Source organism: Pelodiscus sinensis, chromosome 4 (genome assembly GCF_052426305.1).
Source record: "Pelodiscus sinensis isolate ZL-2025 chromosome 4, ASM5242630v1, whole genome shotgun sequence".
NCBI lineage: Eukaryota > Metazoa > Chordata > Testudines > Trionychidae > Pelodiscus > Pelodiscus sinensis.
Genome location: NC_143055.1, coordinates 122,698,660 through 122,720,065, shown reverse-complemented (window position 1 = coordinate 122,720,065; position 21,406 = coordinate 122,698,660). Strand labels below are relative to the sequence as shown.

The 21,406-nt window shown below is 45.6% G+C and overlaps 1 protein-coding gene across 15 annotated transcripts in view; it reads left to right on the top strand.

Annotated features, from left to right (window-relative positions):
- The first annotated feature begins 9,919 nt into the window (after nucleotides 1–9,919).
- PTPN13 (protein tyrosine phosphatase non-receptor type 13) overlaps nucleotides 9,920–21,406 on the top strand; it is a 236,856-nt gene continuing 225,369 nt past the window's right edge. For all 15 annotated transcript variants that reach the window (XM_075929556.2, XM_075929553.2, XM_075929548.2 and 12 more), the window contains exon 1: nucleotides 9,920–10,255. The gene's annotated coding sequence lies outside the window, so the exon portion shown is untranslated. The remainder of the gene's footprint in view (nucleotides 10,256–21,406) is intronic.

The following is a 21,406-nucleotide window of genomic DNA, read 5'->3' as shown; positions in this document are numbered from 1 at the left end:
TCTCAGGGGATCCTGCCCATCAGTTCTCTGAGGGAGTCAAAGTCTGCTTTTCTGAAGTCCAGAGTGTGTATTTTGCTACTCTCCTTTCTTCCTTTGGTCTGGATCCTGAAATCAACCATCTCATGATCACTGCTGCCCAGGTTGCCACCCACATCTACTTCCCCTACTAGTTACTCCCTGTTTGTGAGTAGGAGGTCAAACTGCGCATGGCTCCTGGTCGGTTTCTTCAGTACTTCTACCAAGAAGTAATCTCCAAAGTTCTCCAAAAACTTCCTGGATTGTCTGTGTACTGCTGTATTGGTCTCCCAACACGTCAGCATGATTAAAGTATCCCATGAAAACCAAGGCCTATAATCTGGAAGCTTGTTTTAGTTGTCTGAAGAAAGCCTCATCTACCACATCTACCTGATCTGGTGGTCTATAGCAGACACCAACCACAACATCACCCCTGTTGCTCCTGCCTCTAAACTTAACCCAAAGATTCTCAACAGGCTTTTCTCTCTATATATACTGGAGCTCTGAGCAATCATACTCAGAGCTCTCTTACATACAGTACAACTCCTCATCCTTTTCTCCCCTGCCTGTTCTTTCTGAACAGTTTATACCCTTCCATGAGAATGCTCCAATCATGTGAGTCATCTCACCAAGTCTCCGTTATTCCAATCAAATCATAGTTCTTTGACTATGCCAGGGCTTCTAATTCTTCCTGTTTCCCAGGCTTCTTGCATTCATGTACAAACACCTTAGATAACTAATTGATAGCCCTACCTTCTCCATTTGAATCAGGGGTCCTCCTTTGTTGTTCCTTCCTCCTTGTGTTTCTTTGCTGTACCCGACTTCCCCACTTACTTCAGGGCTTAGGTCACTGTCCCCTAACGAACCTAGTTCAAAGCCCTTCTCATTAGGTTTGCAAGCCTGCCCATGAAGATGCTCTTTCCTCCCTTGGTTTGGTGGATCCCAACTCTTCCCAGCAATCCTTGTGCCTGGAACAGAGTCCCATGGTTGAAGAAACCAAAGTCCTCTCTCCAACACCACCTGCGCAACCATGCATTTACTTACTCAATTTGATGATCCCTACCTGGAGCTTTTCCTTCAAAAGGGAGAATGGATGAAAACACAACTTGCACTTCAAATTCCTTGATCCTTCTTCCCAGTGCTACATAATATGCAGTGACCTGCTCAAGGTCATTCTTGGTCATAATGTTAGTTAGTACATGGAGAAGCAGGAAGGGGTAGCGATCCAAAGGTTTGATCACTTTTGGAAGACTCTTGGTCACATCCTGAATTCTAGCTCCTGGTAAGCAGCACACTTCTCGAGATTCCACGTGTGGATGGCAGATGGATGATTCTGTCCCTGTTAGAAGGGAGTCCCAGACCAACACTGCCCATCTTCTCTTGGGGATAGTTGTCGTGGATCCCCCATCCCTAGGACTATGCATCCCATGCCTTCTAGTTGATGGGGTCTCCTTATCTCCTTCCTTGTTCTATACTGCCCTCACTGGTTCTTCAGCCTGCTCTGCCTGTAGTATTAAATGCTGCCTTTTATCCACCTTTATGGCCCATATTATGTTTATACCATTAACTAATTAAATGGGGTGAGGGGGTCACTCCACCCAGGCTGGGCTGGAGCAACCTCCTCACCACAGACAGGGGCTGCTCTAGTCAGGTTGGAGCTCCCCTCTTCTTCTGCCCATGGAGGACACCATTGGGTTGGAGCAGCCCTCTGCCTGCAGCAGGCAGGGATATGCTCCAGTCCCCATTAGGGATGTTAAGACATAGTCGACTATCCAATAAGTAAATGCTTATCGGACAGTCAGTCGACAAGTCCATCCTCCCCCCACCCCACACTTGCTGCCTCTATCAGATAGAGGCAGCAAAGGTGGGGGGGAAGAAGGGGTAGTTCAAAGGGGCAGCACCACACAGTTGATCCCTGGCTCAGCTGTGCGGTGCTATCCCTCTGAAACACTGCCTCAGTGTTTCAATGCGGCATTGCTGCACAGCTGATTCCCGGCTCGGCTGTGAGGCACTGCCACGCATGGAGCCCGGGGTCAACTGGGGACTCCCCAGCTGATCCCGGGCACCAGCGCAGCATTTCTGCAGACCCCAGAATCAACTAGGGAGTCCCCAGCTGACCCTGGGTTCTGCTGAAATGCCGCATGGAGCCTGGGATCATCTGGGGAGTCCCCAGCTGACTCTGGGCTTCACACTGCCACTTTGAACTGCGCAAGAGCCCCTGCTGGAGACTCTTATACATTTCAAAGCTGGCATGCTGCGTGCAGCCCAGAGTCAGCGGGAGTTCCCACTGGCCCCGGGCTGCATGCAGAGTTCCACATTCCTCCTTTAAAAAGTACAATAGCCCCAGTAGAGGCTCTTGTACATTTCAAAGCAGGAATGTGGAAGCGCCTATCGACTAGTCGATGGAAATTCCATCAACTACTCAACTAGTAAATTAACCATTACTTAACATCCTTAGTCCCCACTGGTTAACTGTAACCTGTTGAAAACTGACACCCTTAGTAAACAGAGATGTGAAAAAAAAGGCTCATTTGGAAGACATCAGGCAAGAATCTATCTTCAAGATATACAGGTGCAATTAACTCTTCTTGTCTTCAATCTCATTCGAGAATGTATATCTGAACACAGAAATTGGCTAAAAACACTGTAAGTCTCCTTAGTGTAGAACACTGTAAGGGTATGTCTACACTAGCCACCCTAGTTCAAACTAGGGTGGCTAATGTAGTCATTCAAACTTGCAAATGAAGCCAGGGATTAAAATATCCTGGGCTTTATTTGCATGTTCCCGGGCGCTGCCATTTTTAAATGCCCGGTAATTCGAACTCCGTGCCCGCGGCTACAGGCAGCATGGGCTAGGTAGTTCGAACTAAAGCCCCTAATTCAGACTGCCGGTACTCCTCATTGCAGGAAGAGTAACGGTAGTCTGAATTACGGTCTTTAGTTCGAACTACCTAGCCCATGCTGCATGTAGCCGCGGGCAGGGAGTCCGAACTACCAGGCATTTAAAAATGGCAGCGCCCGGGAACATGCAAATAAAGCCCAGGATTTTTAATCCCGGGCTTCATTTGCAAGTTTGAATGACTACATTAGCCACCCTAGTTCGAACTAGAGTGGCTAGTGTAAACATATCCTTATAGTGTGGCTTCCAACCACTTCCAAGTTTATGCTTGGAAATCTAGATTCAGATCCACCAAAGCACTTAAGCACATGCTTAGTTTTAAGCATATTGGTAGTTCTATTGACTTCTATAGGAACGCTCCTATGCAGATATGTTATGCCAGATCAGCTCTGTAGGCAGTTCCACTTACATCCATAGCACCTTTTGGAATCAGAGCCTGGCATAGGAGAGGCTGCTGAAACTGACCAGGGCTGACTCCAGGAAGCCCGGGGCAGAGAAGCTCTGCCTCTGGCTTTCTGGAGTCAGCCGCTGATAAGTTTCAGCAGCAGCTGATTGGGGACACATGGGGCAGAGCAGCTGGGGTGCTGCTGGGTTGGTCCCTGCAGCGCCGAGGTTTGGCGCTACCAGACCAACCCAGCAGCGCCCCAGCTGCTCTGTCCCAGGCGTCCCGATTCAGCCGCTGCTGAAACTGACCAGGGCTGACTCTAGGAAGCCCGGGGCAGAGCAGCTCTGCCTCTGGCTTTCTGGAGTCAGCCGCTGATCAGTTTCTGCAGCGGCTGACTTGGGGACACGTGGGGCAGAGAAGCTGGGGTTCTGCCGGGTTGGTCCAGTAGCGCCGAGGAACGGCGCTGCGGGACCAACCCGTCAGCACCCCAGCTGCTCTGTCCCAGGCGTCCCCAAGAGCAGCTAGGGTGCTGATGGGTTGGTCTCACGGCGCCAAGGGTCGGCGCTACCGGACCAACCCGGCAGCACTCCAGCTGCTCTGCTGCAGGCGTCCCCGATTCAGCCGCTGCTGAACTGACCAGCAGCGGCTGTATCAGGGACTCCTGGGGCAGAGCCGGACTATCAGAAGGGAGGGCTATGAGGGGGTCTGGGGTAGCATCCCCCCACCCCACCCCACCCCAGACCCCTCATAGCCCCCCCTTCTGATAGTCCGGCATATCTGATAATCCGGCACCCCCTGGGTCCTAAAGTTGCCGATTATCGGAAGTTTACTGTATCTACTTATCTGGCTTTGCAATGACCTGTGTCCAGCTACATCTTCCACTACTGAACCCTCTGGCCAGTCGGCTTTCTAAATTCAGCCCTCTTCTGAGGTAATAGAGTCCAACTGAAAATCCAAATAAATGTCTAAACAAATTATTCTTCTGCCCCTCTTGGGCTACACTGAGGTTCTCTGCTCTTTCCAGAGACTGCATAGTTTCTTCTCTGGTCCTTTAGCTGAACATTGTCTCTCTCTTAGGACAATTTTCCATTGACACCCTGCTTCCTAGAAGGATTCCCTACTTCCCCCAGAGACCCCTTTGTAAAAGCAGGCTCTTTTCTGGCCAGGCCTCGTGCGCATAGCCTTCCTAGCCCAAGATTACCTTCCCCTCAAACCAAAAATACTGCACTATGTGACTTAAGATCAGTAAAAACCAGGAGTAAAACACCAGGCAGGTAAGGGTCATGCAAAGTTCACACCAGTCAAGGGCCATCTCACCCCCTACCTTTCCCCCTCAGCCTGTCACTAGGCAGACAGAATCTGTTAAGTCTATCACAACTAAGCGCGGGAAAGCTCTTGCTCTCTCTATAAAGCAGCTACCCCTCCTGCATCCAGTTGAGGGTTCCCGAAAATTTGGAAGGCAGAACACGAGCCAGGTTCTGAGGGCTGATCACCCGAGGGCCCCCTCCCGCTCACCGAATCTACTGAATCTTCCGCAGAGCGTAACGAATAACGAATATGCTGTTGTCTCTGTTGTCCCTTGTATGTCTGATAAGTGTGAGTATTGCTGTGTAAAGTTAGTTAAAGGTTTGATAAATAATAGTGTTAAGAGTAAGTTAGTTAGAAGTTTGTTAAATAGTATAGTTAGGAGTTTAGATAGATGTTAGACCTTATGAGTAAAATTAATGTAAATATAACTGATAACAATCCCTGGGGTGTTATTGATAATTACTGGGACTTGGAAAAACCTCAGGGTATTTTCCTCTATTGCATTGCAGTTTATTTATTGTTACTGTTCATAGTTATCTGGCGCCCACGCCTGTAAAAAGCTGATAAATAAAAAGTTATAGTTAAAAGCATTTTAAATAAAAGTTAAAAGATATTCAGTACAAGGTTGCCTGTTTCTGCACCTCTCTGGGGCTGGCCACATTCTCGAACCTTCCATTTTACCTCAAAACCCTTCCCTTTTAAGTCCTTCCACAAATGCCAACCCTCTCCAACTTAGCTTCCTGAGACTCTTCCCCAAGAAAGGAAATCCCCATTACTTCTCTTTCCTGGCTGTCTTCCCACACTGAGCTCCTCCCTCTCCCTTCTGTGCTGGCTCTGATCCTTTCACAGCTGGGATCACTAATTGTAATTAAATCACCAGATCAGGATCAGCAGCGGGGGAGGGTTAAGTCACCACACAGGTAAAGCAAAACTGACTCACTTTAAATGGCCAGTCACACCATGATGGGGCCATCTTAGATTTTTTTGCCTACATTGTGAGGTCCCACTCCAATCTCTCTTTTGCCAGATCCATAATCTTTACTCCATATGCTGTGCTAAAAACAAAATTGAAATACAAAAAATCTGATGAATCATGTTGTTTGTTTGTTCATGAGCATGTATGAAGCTGATATATTGAAGACTAGCAGATGTACCAGCATTGCTAAGGGCTTTAAGTGAAGTAATGTTTTTTTTTTCAGTTTGTGTAGAAAACAAAAGGAAAGTGAACATGCTTTAAATTACTGTATTTTTCAAAAATGAAGGAAAAAAGAAGTATGCATTAATAAAAGAAGGAAAGTGATTCAAACAATAGACAGACCTTCTTGGTAGACAATATGTGCAGATTATCTGTCTTTTGCTAGATTAAGAAGGGTGTGGAGGTGCAGGAGCGAGGGCGGTGGGGGTGACGACACAAGATTTGGACTGTGGGGGGACTCAAGGCAGGGGATAGGTGTGCAGAAATCTAGGTGGGGGTTGGGGGGGCTCAGGACAGGGATGGGGGTCACCGGAGTTACAGCAGGCGATAGGGGGTTCATGTTAGCAGGTGGGAGTGAAAGACTGGGGGAAAAGCTTACTGGGGCCACCCAAGGAAGCAAAGGTGATACTGCTTCAGTGGCAGCTCCTCTTGGGGGGCCAGAGCTGCATTCCCCAGACGGCGACTCCTCCGGGGGGGAGGTTCTGGAGGCTGACCTTGGCCTCCAGCACCCCCTGCCCCAGCCTGCAGGCTTTCTGGAAAGAGGAGAGAGGGTCCTGGGTTGGCCCCAGCATATCTGGGAGGTAAGGTGAGTCTCAGGAGGCTCACTTATGTAATTGTAGTGACACTCTAATTTTTTCCTACTTCCTGTCCCACTTGTCTAGACTCCTCTCTGTCCCTCCACAAAATCTGGCCTATGTTGATGTGAAAGCCTTTTCTTCCAAACAGTCTGTAGATAGAGGCAGTGCTTTCCTGACTCCCTGACCCTTCCTATCATTTCAAATCTCAAATAAAAACAACTCTTATCTCTTCTCTTGCCTAAATCTTTTAACAGATACTTTAATTTAGATCTTCACTATATAATTCCCAGACAAAATCTTTGTTAAAATAGAATCAGAAGTTAGAATGTGGAAAAGACTTAGTCTATCTAGACTTGATCTACCTCCATACCAGTGAGGGATTATTCCCTATTGCACATTTACTAAGTATTGTGACAAGCCTATTTTGACAAGCCTAGCTTTAAATATCCCTAGCATATTAGCTTCTGGTGCTTCTCCTGAGAGACTATTTCACAGTCTAATAGATCTTAGTGTCAGGATATTAATCCTAAATGTGTTCGTTCTTAATTTCATCTCAAGATTTAACGATACTCTAGTATATATTGTAGGCCCCGATCTATTATTAGAGCCACATGAATAGATTCAGGCTCTTATGTGGCACCCTCCTCGAGGATATCACTGTAGTATCAGGGCCTTAAATAGTTCCTTTATTTATTTGGTGTTTACCCCTTTTCAAATGTTTGTCAGCTTATACTGTATTCACCCATTCTCTTCTCATCACCTAGCCAAGTAATACAAAGTAGCCAAGTCTTTCAAAAGTGAGTAGTGATGTTGGATCCCAAACAGATTATAAGGCTGAGCACTTTCTGTAAATCAGGTCTCCTTAAGATATCTCAAGTTGGGCACCAAAAAATGTAACCATTTAAAATGGCTAGTTGCGTTTGAAAATCTTTTCCAGTCTGTATTTAACTCTTTCCTTTTGAGTCAATCCCTCAGTCCCTTTCTCATTTTTGTTCTTCTCTACACTTCCTTAAGTTTCTCAGTATCATTCTGTTAATAGAATGCCTGGAACTGAATAAAATAAAGAAGGCATGCTAGTACAGTGTAGTTTGTAGCTTGTGTGTAAGGTACTGAGAGGTCCACATGAGTTTTCTTTAAATGGGGCCCATTAAGTGTCAAACCATTAGCAGCAAGTCTCATAGTGTCACAACTTCATCTTTTATGAACAAAGAGACAAGTCAGTATGGAGCATGTGTGGCTTGAGATTGTTTTGGGGCTTTAACTTGATATTTTGATAGATTTTCAAAGGAACAGCAAAAAACATGTTCCTGACAGGAGAACGATGCAAAGCCAAACTTCAAGTCGCCGTTCCAAAGGCTGGTGGTAGTACAGCTTCTCAACAAATCAGTTGAACTAGTTACTTTAAAATGGTGAAAACAACATAATTTTCTCTAATCTTGTCTTCAGAATGGAAATTTGGCAAATTTATAAGCAAGTGAAAACAGGCGTCTTATAATGAAATGTGCCCATATGTTGCATATAGATTCTGGTTTCTGTAACTATAGGACAGTGTTTCCCAAATGGTGTTCTGCAGAACACTGGGGTTCTGCAAACTGAATATAGGGGTTCCGTGAGAAAATTCCATTACAACCCGAATTATTGCAATGGAATGGTATTTTCATTCATTTATGAATTTTATTGAAAACCATTTTCATTTGTTTGCCACGATAAGTGCCCCTGTGTAATGCCAGCATAGAGTGAGGACGATCCACTACTCAGCACTACACGTGCAATCAGTCAGGGGTTCCACAAAATTCTTTTGAGTTCAAAAGGATTCCATGGCCAAATAAAATTGGGAAACACTGCTGTAGGAAAACAAAGTGTGACTGGGGGAGCTGGTGAGAGCTTACTTTCCTGCTACCCTGAAACAATGTGGAGAAGACATCAGCCAGCCAGGCTGAAGGAAAAAGGACATCCCTTATAGGGATGTGGAGGACTAGTCTACAGGATAGTCCTTAGTTCGAAATAACTGTTACACCTCATTAGTTTGAATTACTGTTTCACTGCCGCGTGTAGCCGTGGGCAGCTACTTCGGACTAGTGGAATTAAAAATGGTGACCGGACGGGAACATGCAAATAAAGCCCGGGATATTTAAATCCCAGGCTTCATTTGCAACTTTGAATGCCTACATTAGCCTCCCTAGTTTGAACTAGGAGGCTAGTGTAGACATACCCTCAGAGGTTGGAATAAGAGGAGGCTGCAAATGAAACACCTGAGTAACAGAGAAGAATGGTAAGTGATTTCTCTGATCTCACTGGTAAAATGTAGCTGCTGGTATAGGGTCTTAGACCTCCTGGTCTTTCTGTCCACCTAGACTCCTAACCTTACTGAACTCTTGGGTCCTCTCTCCCACCCTGACTTAGACTTTTGGAGTTCCCAGCTTATGGTTTCCTTGGCAGGTTTACTCTTGGAGTGAATTGGGAGGCATCTTCTTCTCTCTCCTAGGAGTAAGGGAGCCCCCAGGATAAAGTTGCACATGGCAGGTCTTGCATACTTCTCTCAGTCAAGGGGACAGCTGGAGTAACAGAGCTGGAGTACTGTGTCCAGTTCTGGGCGCCACATTTCAAGAAAGATGTGGAGAAATTGGAAAGGGTACAGAGAAGAGCGACAAGAATGATTAAAGGTCTAGAGAACATGACCTATGAAGCCAGGCTTCATGAACTGGGCTTGTTTAGTTTGGAAAAAAGAAGATTAAGGGGGGACATGATAGCGGTTTTCAAATATCTAAAAGGGTGTCACAAGGAGGAAGGAGAAAATTTGTTCCTCTTGGTTTCTGAGGACAGGACAAGGAGTAATGGGCTTAAAGTGCAGCAGGGGAGGTTTAGATTGGACATTAGGAAAAAATTCCTAACTGTCAGGGTGGTCAAATATTGGAATAAATTGCCAAGGGAGGTGGTGGAATCTCCCTCTCTGGAGATATTTAAGAACAGGTTAGATAGACATCTGTCAGGGATGGTGTAGACGGAGCTTGGTCCTGCCTTGAGGGCGGGGGGCTGGACTCGATGACCTCTTGAGGTCCCTTCCAGTCCTATTATTCTATGATTCTATGACAGGGAATCCTCCTCTTCTTCTTAGAATAGTGATAGAAATGTAGCCGTGTTAGTCTGGGGTAGCTGAAGCAAAATGCAGGACAATGTAGCACTTTAAAGACTAACAAACCACTAATAAAGACTAATAAACCATCTTGTTAGTCTTTAAAGTGCTACCTTGTCCTGCATTTTGCTTCCTCTTCTTAGGGCTGGGATTTCAGGCACGGATCTTCTCCCGGCCTTTCCCCCAGCTAGGCGTCTGCCTCCCCCTCGTGTGGCAAGGGGGTTCCTACCTGGGGGAAGCAGGGAGCTGCGCTCTCCCTCTCTTGCTGTGGGGCAGTCAGTGCAGCTATCTCAGCCGCGGCAGCCAGGCCCGGAGGTTGGCTTAGTAACCAGACAGCCGAGACCTGCCAGGGCCCCAGCACGGGGCGGGCTGGGAGGGAGGGAGAGAGGGAGGGGGGAGAGCGGAGCCCAGCCAGCCTGTCTCGGCGGCGAGCGGGGCGTGTGCGGAGGAGGGAGCGAGGAGCCGGCGGGGAGGCCGCTGGTTCTAATGGTTGCGGCGCTGGAGCCCTACTAGGCTCGCGTGGCAGGAGCAGCGCGGAGAGCCAGGCGGGGTCCCAGGCAGGGAGGCGAGCGTGTGGCGGTCTCTGCCGCCGCCTTACGGAGCGGGGGGTGCCCGGGCTGGGGGAGATGCTGCTGCCCGGGCTCTCCTGCAGACTCCAGCCCCAGCCAGCACCACTGCGGGGGGAAGGGAAAGACTCCGACTCCTCATCTCCAGCCCCCCCCTGCGCGTTAGAAACCCACTGGTAAGTCTGCGACGGGCTGGGCTGGGCTGTGCTTCCCCCTTTGGAGTTGTTCTTAGCGAGGAGCCCGAGCTGCGAAGTTTGGATCGAGACCTTCCACTTTCCCAGGCTTTGGGAGGGGATTTGATAATGGGGTTTCCTCTGCCCCCTCTCTCTTATTCGAATGACTTCTTATAATGATTGGTGCATCGTGTCTAGATGCTGTGTAGACGGACCAAAGCCATGGAACAAGACTTTGGGTTTTTATGCCTCCGGATCTGGTTTTAGGAGACGTAACTGGCTAGATGGGGAGGTTTGCTGTGTTTGAGAGGTGGGGGGAGAAGAGCTGATTAATGGGTAGGCAGCTCCCTGGAGGAACCCAGCAAATTGGCTGGGTGCATGTGGGTGGTTTATGGAGCAGTGAGAGACTTCCAAGGCATCCTGAAGAAGAACTAAAATGCAGGACAATGTAGCACTTTAAAGACTAACAAGATGGTTTATTAGATGATGAGCTTTCGTGGGCCAGACCCACTTCCGAAGAAGAACTAGGCTTTATGGGAAGGGGTTAGAAAACAGGCTGTTCTGCCGTAAGGAACTTTATACAGTTTTCTTTACTTTCGCAAGGATTTTCAGGGAAGTGGGTGTGGGTGTGGGTTTGCATTTGTTTTGCATGAAGCTCCTTTTTGGTGTTAGTCATTTGGCTCCACTTTCTTAGGTTTGTGAATGAAAGCTCCAGCAAAGAAAGAGCTTCTCCTGGATAGGAAAACTCAGTGAATATTAGTCACTCCAGTTGTCTGTGTGCAAGGTTAAATAACAGGCCTGTCTGTTTCTGATTTCTTAAATGATTGTGGAAATTCTATGTCGCATGAGAAGAATGCAGGGAGGAGGGAACCTAACACCACATGAGGCAAGCGGTTTTATTATTATTGCTGTTTTTCCATTACTTCCTGTCCAAAGAGCTCTAGGATAACTAGACTTCAGGGTTCCCAAAACCATAAATGTACATACCAGGAAAAGAGGAATTGCTCTGTATTTTCAATAAGAGCTGAACAACTAAAGGGTTTGTGTTAAGGCCCTAAAAGTAAAAACAAACAAAGAAACTTCTTCTGTAAGAAAATATTCATGCTTAACTGCTATTCAGATTTTTGAGGGGTGGGAGATAGTAATCAAGAGTGAAGAACCTGTGAAGACAAATATCATATGTTTCATTGGCCTTTTTCTTCATATGATCAGCGTACCATAGGATAATCTCTCTCAGATTGTAGACTGTGTAATTCTCTTTAAAAAATTCATTTTTCAAACAACAAAGACAGTGATGTCATAGGGAGCTGTCACGTACTTCTCTGTACCCCTCCTGTGTATTGGGGAGCTGGTCTTGTGTAGGCGGGCTCTAAATTAAACGTCATGAAGACTGGAGATATAAAGATAGCTGCAGATTATCTTTGTCTAGGCATCTGATTAGGGTGTACAATCCTGAAAGGTAAATATAAAAGTCCTTCATTACGGAATTAGCCATGATAGTAAAAATGATGAGTTACCAAATCCCTGAAATGGAAAGATGGCATGTATTGTGATTGTACAGTATAACTGGGTCAGTGTCATGCAGTTATGCCAGACTTTCTGCTGGTGCTGGAATGTCATGAGGAAAAGCTGCCATTGAATACACAAGTATTTGATTCTGAAAGATTTCAGTTAGTATTATAAGATCTGATTCTTCAACGTGGGGCTAAACACCCCAATTTCCTGCTGAGCATCATGTCAGGATCAGGCCTGTCATTTTATTTCCTCTCTACAAATTTTTGCGTTGGGAAACCATGGATATATGTAAAAAGGCTGCTGCAGAAAGCTGGAGCTGAAATTGAGAAATAAGTAAATTGAAATTGGGAAACTAGATCGTAGATAGAAAACCAGAAAGCTGGAGCTGAAATTGAGAAATAAGTAAATTGAAATTGAGAAACTAGATCGTAGATAGAAAAGCATTTTAAAGAGTAATATTATTTTATAACAGTGGCATTCAACCTTTCTTCATCTACAGACCCCTAAAAATGTGAAATGGAGGTGTGGACCCCTTTGCAAATCTTACACATAGTCAGAAGACTCCAGGGCAGGGATGGGAAAAATGGCCTCAGCAGGCCAAATCCGGCCCGCCAAGCGGGTTGATCTTGCCTGTAGAGGCTCTGCCACTCCTCCGCCCCCAAGCCAATTAGGGTCTGAGGGCGCGGGGAAGCACACAAAGTTTCCTCCGCTCTGCCAGGAGCAGACTTTGGGTGTGTGCAAAGTGTCCTCCCACTACCAGGGGCATGGGCGCCTACGAGAACCTCTGGGGGGGAGGGCAAAGTCACTCCCCCACCCCAAGACCAATTATGGTCTGGGGGTGGGGAGCAGTGAAGTATCCTGCCCCTGCCCCTTCCGCTTGAGGTCCTATCCCTTCCGGTGCAGCCTGGGGCCACTTCAAAATGTCTGAAGTGGCCCCCGGCAAAAAATTATTGTCCACCCCTGCACCAGGGGGTCCACATAATCCAGTTCAAAACCACTTATATAAAAGCAACTGATAGGAGACAAATTAATGCTGTTTTTACTGTGATTTGTTTGGTAGTTCATTTGCATCACAGTATTTTGTCACTTTATGACTAGTAAATCTTTCCATTTATTTATCCTTCATGTAAAGCATCTGTATTTTATCCTGCCTACTTCTTTCCTCTGAAACATGGACAGTTTTTCTGCAAATGCTGCTTACAAATAAGAATATCTTAAAATAAAATGAGTGATAAAAACAAACTATCTCAAAAGTAGAGTTTGGGGGTTTGATTTTGTTGTTTTTGAAGAGGCACAATTTTTACACTGGTAAAAAAGGATAATGAACATTTTTCAGTGTTGTCTTGGGGTTTTTTTGGGGGGGGATTAAGTACTGAATATTTTTTCTAGTTTGGAAAAAAGAAGATTAAGGGGGGACGTGATAGCGGTTTTCAAATATCTAAAAGGGTGTCACAAGGAGGAAGGAGAAAATTTGTTCCTCTTGGTTACTGAGGACAGGACAAAGAGTAATGGGCTTAAAGTGCAGCAGGGGAGGTTTAGATCGGACATTAGGAAAAAATTCCTAACTGTCAGGGTGGTCAAATATTGGAATAAATTGCCAAGGGAGGTGGTGGAATCTCCCTCTCTGGAGATATTTAAGAACAGGTTAGGTAGACATCTGTCAGGGATGGTGTAGATGGAGCTTGGTCCTGCCTTGAGGGCGGGGGGCTGGACTCGATGACCTCTTGAGGTCCCTTCCAGTCCTATTATTCTATGATTCTATGAGTGTATTAATGTTTTTTTTTTTTAAATAATGCCAAAATGGATGCTAAACACATTGCACACATAAACAAGACAGGTACCTTCCTCAGCTAGTTTGCAGTCTAAGATCCTGATGCTGCAAAGGCTTAAGCATGCACTTACATTCATACACTTGGAAGTAGTCTATTGACTTCAGCAGGACTGTTCTCAATATATAAACATAAGCATTCATGTAATCCTAAACCTTTGATCCTACATGCAGCTCCGTTGACTTTAGATGGCCTCTGACTGTACAAGGCAAGTTGCAGGATTGAGGTCTAAAAAATCAACATACAGAAAAATGAAGGGGAGAAAACTTTGCGTGACACATCCTCATATGGAAATAGTGCATTGTTATTTAAAGATTTATGGAAACATATTAAATTTTGAGGATGCATTTAAAGAATGCTGAAGATTGTCAGGAATATAGATCAAGAAGGACATTACAGGTATATGGAGCAGTATGGAAGAACCGTGGTAGTTGTGGACAAAGGGAACAGTGTGTATTAAGGTGAAAGTGGCACAGATCACAGATTTTAAACAGATAGGAGACCACTAATACCAAGGAGGAGAGGAAAAGAAAACTGTGGGGAGCTTTGAAAGTGGGGACAACAAACTTTAACAATGATGTGGAATGAATGAAGTGGGCTTATAAAAATTGAATGTGGAATGGTGAGAACTTGAGAGAAACATCAATTTAGCATTGTTGAATTTGCATGCCCTGGAAGAGTTACTGAGGCAGGTGACAGGAAAGCCAGAGAAAGGAGGAAGGTCACACAGCTAAGGTGGGAGGTCATGAAGACATGGTTTTGGAAGTTATGATGGAAATGAAGAGATTGATTGTGGAGATGTTGCTGTTTTCCTTCACAATAGGACTGGGGTAAAGATAATCAGTGAATGACTCCAAGTGCCTTGCTGATAAGAGTCTACTAGGGGGCTGTGCCCCCTGCTTGCTACACTCACCGGCCCCTTTCCTCCGCTACCGCTGGATTGTGGCCCCTCATCCTACCCATGCCATAGAAGGAAGGGGGCTGCCACCAGCCCTTTCTGTAGCCAGATAGGGACTGGACCATGGGACCTGCCCCAGGATCGGGGCTGGGACAGGACATTGCGGCCTGTTGTGGGCTGGGCCCTGGTTAGGCACTTGTTGGCCAGGCTTCATTTTTAAATAAAGTAAAATATTATGTCCAACACAAAAAGGTTTCAACGTTGTCTTTATTAATGGCAGAGGTGGGTCTTTTTTGGGGTCTGAGGCCACTGACTCCTAGAAAAATCAGTTGGGGACCACACAAATGAGAAGAGGGAAAAAAAGCCCCTCCAGAACTCCCCAGCCCTCAATGATGTGGCCCTCAACTGAAACATCTCACTTCACTCGTGCTCCAGCTCTGGGGCAGAGAGGGGGGGAGGGCGGAGAGGACTGAGGTTCGAGGCCTCAGGCCAGATTAATTCTTCTGGAGTTTCAGGGTTAGTGGATTTTGTGGGCTCCCTAGACTCTGGGGTAGAGAATAAAGGAGGGGTTCAATGTGTGGGGCAGGGCTGCAAGTGAGTGGGATAGGCATGTAAGTGCAGGTTTGGGCAGGAGGTGGGGTGCAGGAGGCTGCTCCAGCTGTGTGAGGGAGGAGGGAAGGTGAAGGGCTGTAGCGCCAGGCAGAGGGGGGGCTGGTCAGTGCTGCTCAGGTCAGTGCTGCCAGGCGCCTCCTCTGTTGCCTTGCAAAAGCACTACTTGCTGCTGCAGCCTCATATGTAGGCAGGCAGGAGGAAGGCAGTGGGGGCTGGGCTTGGGTCTCAGTGGAACAGCTTGGTGCTGGGCTGAGGTTGTGGCCGCTTGAGTTATGGCAGAGAATGGGGTGGTGGGCAGGCACAGATGCGTGGTGCCTCTCCCCGCGCCTGTCGCTTCTCCTAAGCCTGCTTCCCCACGAGCCCGTGAGTGCCAAGAAGAACAGTGGCACAAGCAAGGAGTCCTGGAGCAAGCTGTGCCATCCTTGAACAGTGTCCGGGGCAGAGAGCCTATGGGGGCTCATCTAGCCTACGATGAAGATTCAAAAGAGGATGTGCAAATTCCGCAGGAATTTGCATATCTTCTTCTGATCTCACTTTCGAAAGCTCAAGTAGTCAAGACACGTTTTTTTCGGCAACCCCCCCTTTTTCGAAAAGCTGCATAAACCTCATTTTTTGAGGAACGGCGGCTTTTCGAAAAAGGGAGAGGTCTGCCGAAAAACCCACGTCTTGACTACTTTCACTTTCAAAGCTTTGCTTTCAAAAGTGAGATCGGAAGAATTTGCATATCCTCTTTTGACTCTCCTCCGTAGTCTAGATGAGCCGTAGGAGGGTGGAGCTTGTGGGGTTCCAGAGTGACGTGATGATGTCATTCTGTCATCCCACAGGAAAAGTTTTTTTATATATAGAGAGAGATTTTAAAGACTGCTACAAAGCAACCAATTTCAGATATGCAGGTCTGAGGTAACAAGTAAGCACATTTTTTTCTCCACAACTCAATACATAGATGCACAATATTAAGTGCAGTTTATGCAGTGCTATATATCTTTAAAGTGCCTTCCAAATCTTGGCTAGCAAGCCCTAACCTCACGCCACTCCTGTCAGGGAGGTAAGTCATTAGTTTTATTTTTATCTATCTGCAGGATCTGAAACAGAACCCATTTACATTGCATAAGTAACTTGGGTGAAGATGAAACAAAAAACAAGACTGTGTAGCACTTTAAAGACTAACAAGATGGTTTATTAGGTGATGACTTTCGTGGGCCAGACCCACTTCCTCAGATCAAATAGTGGAAGAAAATTGTCACAACCATATATACCAAAGGATACAATTAAAAAAAAATGAACACATATGAAAAGGACAAATCAAATTTCAGAATAGAAGGGGGATGAGAGGGAGGAGGTAAATGTCTGTGAGCTCATGATATTAGAGGTGATAATTGGGGAAGCTATCTTTGTAATGGGTAAGATAATTAGAGTCTTTATTCAAACTTAAGTGTAAAGTGTCGAATTTAAGAATGAATGACAGTTCAGAGGATTCCCTTTCAAGTGAAGTCTTAAAAGGCCTTTGAAGCAGGATGCAGGTAATCAAGTCGTTGAGACAATGTCCTTGTTGGCTGAAATGGCAAGAAACTGTTTTTTCTTTGTGATCCTGTCTAATATCTCTTTTGTGGGCATTGATCCTTTGGTGAAGTGTCTGAGACGTTTGTCCATTGTACATAGCAGACGGACACTTTCGGCACATGATAGCATAAATTATATTTCTGGATGCGCAGGAATATGTGTTCTTGATCTTATAACTCACTTGGTTAGGTCCAATATTGGTATCAGCAGAGTGAATATGTGGACAAAGCTGGCAACGGGGTTTGTTGCAAGGGAAGGTACCAGGGTTGGTATTAGTGTGGTATGTCCTGTGGTTGTTGGTAAGAATCATCTTGAGGTTAGGTGGTTGTCTATAGGAGACTATGGGCCTGTCTCCCAGAGCCTCTGGGAGTTTAGTATCCTGTTCCAGTATAGGCTGTAGTTTATTGATAATGTGTTGGACAGGTTTAAGTTGGGGGCTGTAGGTGATGACAAGTGGTGTTCTATTGTTGGTTTTCTTGGGTCTGTCTTGAAGTAGTTGGTTTCTAGGTATTCGTCTGGCTCATTCCTCTTGGGTAAAGAGAAATGTAGGGCTTTTTGTTACTTCTGAGGCTTCGGGGCAACACGGTAAGTTTAAAGTTTGAGATATATTTATTATAGTCATGCCCAGACTATAATAGTGAGGATTGGATTGCTCTTGTGCTAGGCATTCTACAATTTTAAAGGCCCTTTACTGAAGAGTTTACAGTTTGGCTGTCCCCTTTCCATTCTTTTAAACATACATTGTATTTAAGTATGCAAAAATCTTATTTCCAACTTCATTTGGGCTCCATACTTGTGTAGGGCTCTGCTTTTCGAGGTTCCAACTGCAGACCTTTGAATTTGAACTTAATCAGAAGATGTTCATTGACTCAAATGAAATTCAGGACTTTAGTAAGCAAGATGTGCTTTTGAGCAGACTTTAATATATTCATCTCACAACAGATCCAACCCTGATAACAGTGGTAGATCTCCCACTGATTTCACAGGGCGCTGGCTCAACCTGAAGAAAAGCTAAGTATTGGCCTGACTGCCATATCTCAGATATTCTACTTGAAACTGAAAAGGAAATGCTGTTTCAGGTGAAGCTCTGACAAGGGTTTTGTCAATATATTCCATAGGTCATTTTGAATGCACAATCCTCTCTTTTCTGTACACAGCCTTGAGAATTGACTATTTGCATTTTAGTAGCTCAAAAGGAGGCATGACAGCCAGTGAAACAAGGAAAATCTCAGCGTACTTGTATTGTACAACAATGGATAAAGTATCAGTAAACAATTACTCTAGGTTGTCATTGTGTAGCACCTGTTAACCACTAATTGATATTGCACTTCTGTAAGAAAGTGTGGAATTTCATACAGAAGAGTTTCTCATTTCCTCCTTCTCCTAAAGTGCCTACATATGGGGATGCAGAAAAAGAATCAGTATGGCTGTATTTATTTTGTCTAGTTTTCTGCCTCACCTGTACCAGTTATGTAGATTGTGAGGATGCAGGCATAATCTTCGTATAGTAAACGTCTGATAATCCAGGGGATGCCGGACCCAGGGGATGCCGGATTATCAGATATGCCGGACTATCAGAAGGGGGGGCTATGAGGGGTCTGGAGTGGGGTTGGAGGGGATGCCACCCCAGACCCCTCATAACCCCCCCTTACGATAGTCAGGCTCTGCCCCAGGAGTCCCTGATTCAGTTGCTGCTGGTCAGTTTCAGCAGCAGCTGAATTGGGGATGCCTGCAATAGAGCAGCTGGGGTGCTGCCGGGTTGGTCCCATCGCGCTGCCCCTCGGGGCTGCGGGGACCAACCCGTCAGCACCCCAGCTGCTCTTGGGGACCCCTGGGGCAGAGCAGCTGGAGTGCTGCCAGGTTGGTCCCGCAGCGCCAAAGGACGGCGCTGCAGGACCAACCCGGCAGGATCCCAGCTGCTCTGCCCCAGGGGTCCCCGATTCAGCCGCTGCTGAAACAGATCAGCAGCTGATTCCAGGAAGCCCGGGGCAGAGCTGCTCTGCCCGGGGCTGCCTGGAATCAGCCGCTGATCTGTTTCAGCAGCGGCTGACTTGGGAACCCCTGGGGCAGAGCAGCTGGGGTGCTGCCAGGTTGGTCCCACAGTGCCGAGGGGTGGCGTTATGGGACCAACCCAGTAGCACCCCAGCTGTTTTGCCCCAGGCGTCGGGATTCAGCCGCTGCTGAAACTGACCAGCAGCATCAGTTTCACCAGCAGGCTGAATCCGGACGCCTGGGGCAGAGCAGCTAGGGTGCTGCTGGGTTGGTCTTGTAGTGCCGCCCCTCGGCGCTGCGGGACCAACCCAGCAGCACCCCAGTTGCTCTGCCCCAGGAGTCCCCAAGTCAGCCGCTGCTGAAACAGATCAGCGGCTGATTCCAGGAAGCCTGGGGCAGAGCAGCTCTGCCCCGGGCTTCCTGGAATCAGCCGCTGATCTGTTTCAGCAGCGGCTGAATTGGGGACCCCTGGGGCAGAGCAGCTGGGGTCCTGCCAGGTTGGTCCCGCATCCCTGTCCTTTGTCGCTGTGGGACCAACCTGGCAGCACTCCAGCTGCTTTGCCCCAGGCGTCCCCAAGAGCAGGTGGGGTGCTGCCGGGTTGGTCCCGCAGCCCCGAGGGGCAGCGCTACCAGACCAACCCGGCAGCACCCCAGCTGCTCTGCTCCCGGCTTCCCCGATTCAGCTGCTGGTCAGTTTCAGCAGCAGCTGAATGGGGGAAGCCTGTCCGGCTGCCCCAGCACTTCTGGGTTCCTGATGGTACCAGACCATCAGGAGACCCGGAGCATTGGATGCCAGACTAATGGAGTTTTACTGTACATCATTGTCTCTTAAAACATTTTCATATTTGGCATATCAGCATGTTTGTGCTCAGGGGCAGTGATATGTTTTGTACATTTGTAATGCAGTTTTCATGATGGAACTTTGTCTTACTTAGCATAAAAAAACCTCACATCTAATTTCACGGAGATAAGAAGGTTTTAGTTCTTGATATTATTTTTCTTGCAAAAACTCAGAATAAATTGGAATAAGAGTGTTTTGCAATTTTGAATTGAGCAGAAATGTTCAGAGCTCTGAATAAGTGACTTTCCAGGTTAGAATATTACTCTCTTGCCTTTGGGCAAGGAGTAGAGGGGAACTTTCTTAGTGAACTGGATTTAAAAAAAATAAATAAATTTGATACAGACCTAGATGGACTTCTGACATAATCTTCTAATTATTGTATCGAATGTTGATACCTGTTTCCGGGAATACCTGTAGAGAGGCAGCTCAGAAGTGGCATATCTAAACTTGTCCAGCATTGTATAAAATTAATCTTGCACTGAGAGACTGCTTGGGCAGCTACTCTGCTGGTGCACAATTAGATGGTTTGTAGACATGCTGTAAAATTGAAATTGATGCTACATCTTTAATAGGAAACATACCTGTTTTCTCTCCTTGTTAAGTCTCTTTCCCAGCACTGTGAAAGTGTGGGTTGGGCACCCATGGGCTCATTTTCTATCAAAACAATGAAGACTTGCCAACTTGTGTTTTAATAAAGCAGTCCCTTTGTTGACCCTTTGGCATTAGTATATTCTCCACTTCATTGTTGAAAACCAAAGTTGTATACGGAGTGGTCGATGGTAGATGATAATGAATACTACCCCCTTGTTAAGTGAAAAGGCATGAGATACAATCCATTAAAAGTTTCTACACTATTTCTTCTGTATCAAAGTACAATAGAAAGTGCCATGCTCTTAGATTGGAGAGTCCTTCATATCTTGCTTAGAAAATAATCAGCAATTGGAGTATAAGATTTTCTAAGTTATTACTGTGTGCAGACAGAACAAGGCTTATCTCATTATCACAAAGATTATAGTTACTCTAATTTGCAACTCTGTTTGTGCAATGGAACTGGTGGTTTCAAATGATTAACTTTATACTCAATCCAGCTGAGGATATTTCCCCTTTAATATTAATCTCTACTTTGAACTGAATTTGTATTCTGGGTAGTATTTGCCACTTTTCATATAAAGATGAGTGACTTGTAAATGTAGAGAGTGTATAAATGAATAAAGCTGCAGTGATCCCTGTAGTAACACTTTAATGAGGTCAGAGAGGAGAATGAATGTAGATGAGTAATTAAGATAGACATTTACCAAAACCCAGATTAGTCAGAAGCTATGCTTCAATTTATTGCTGAAATATGATAAACTACAAACATTCATAATATCTAAACCCTTTTTGTTCACTGTTATTGTAATGTAGAAATGCTTTATTATTTTGTTAACTTTATTTATATATTTTAAATAGTTTTTCCTGAAATGTAAGGGAAAAATCAATGTAAGGCTTTGCTTTTAGCACTGGTGGGATTAAATAGTTGACATTGTTGCATTTTTATTTCATCTGAAGCGTCTATTCCTAATGGCAAGGTGATGAACTATTTCAATTATTCTATCGTATAAGCTTCATGCTTGTATGTATTACAGAAGGGCTTCGTGGAAAAATTAGATTTCAATGTAATTGACAGATACAAATTGAAGCAATTTAATATTTATTTCTAAAGATTACTCATCAAAATATAAACAGAATTTGCATTGTACATTAAGAATGGACATCTGTTACTTCTTGCCACCGTCTGCTAGTCTCAGCAATTTATTATGACTTTATTTTAAAGGCGATTGAGAGAGAAATCTAAGAATTGCAGAAATCATGGTAGTAGAAATTAACTTTTATGATATATGTGACATTTTGGCAGTAGCACTTTTGTT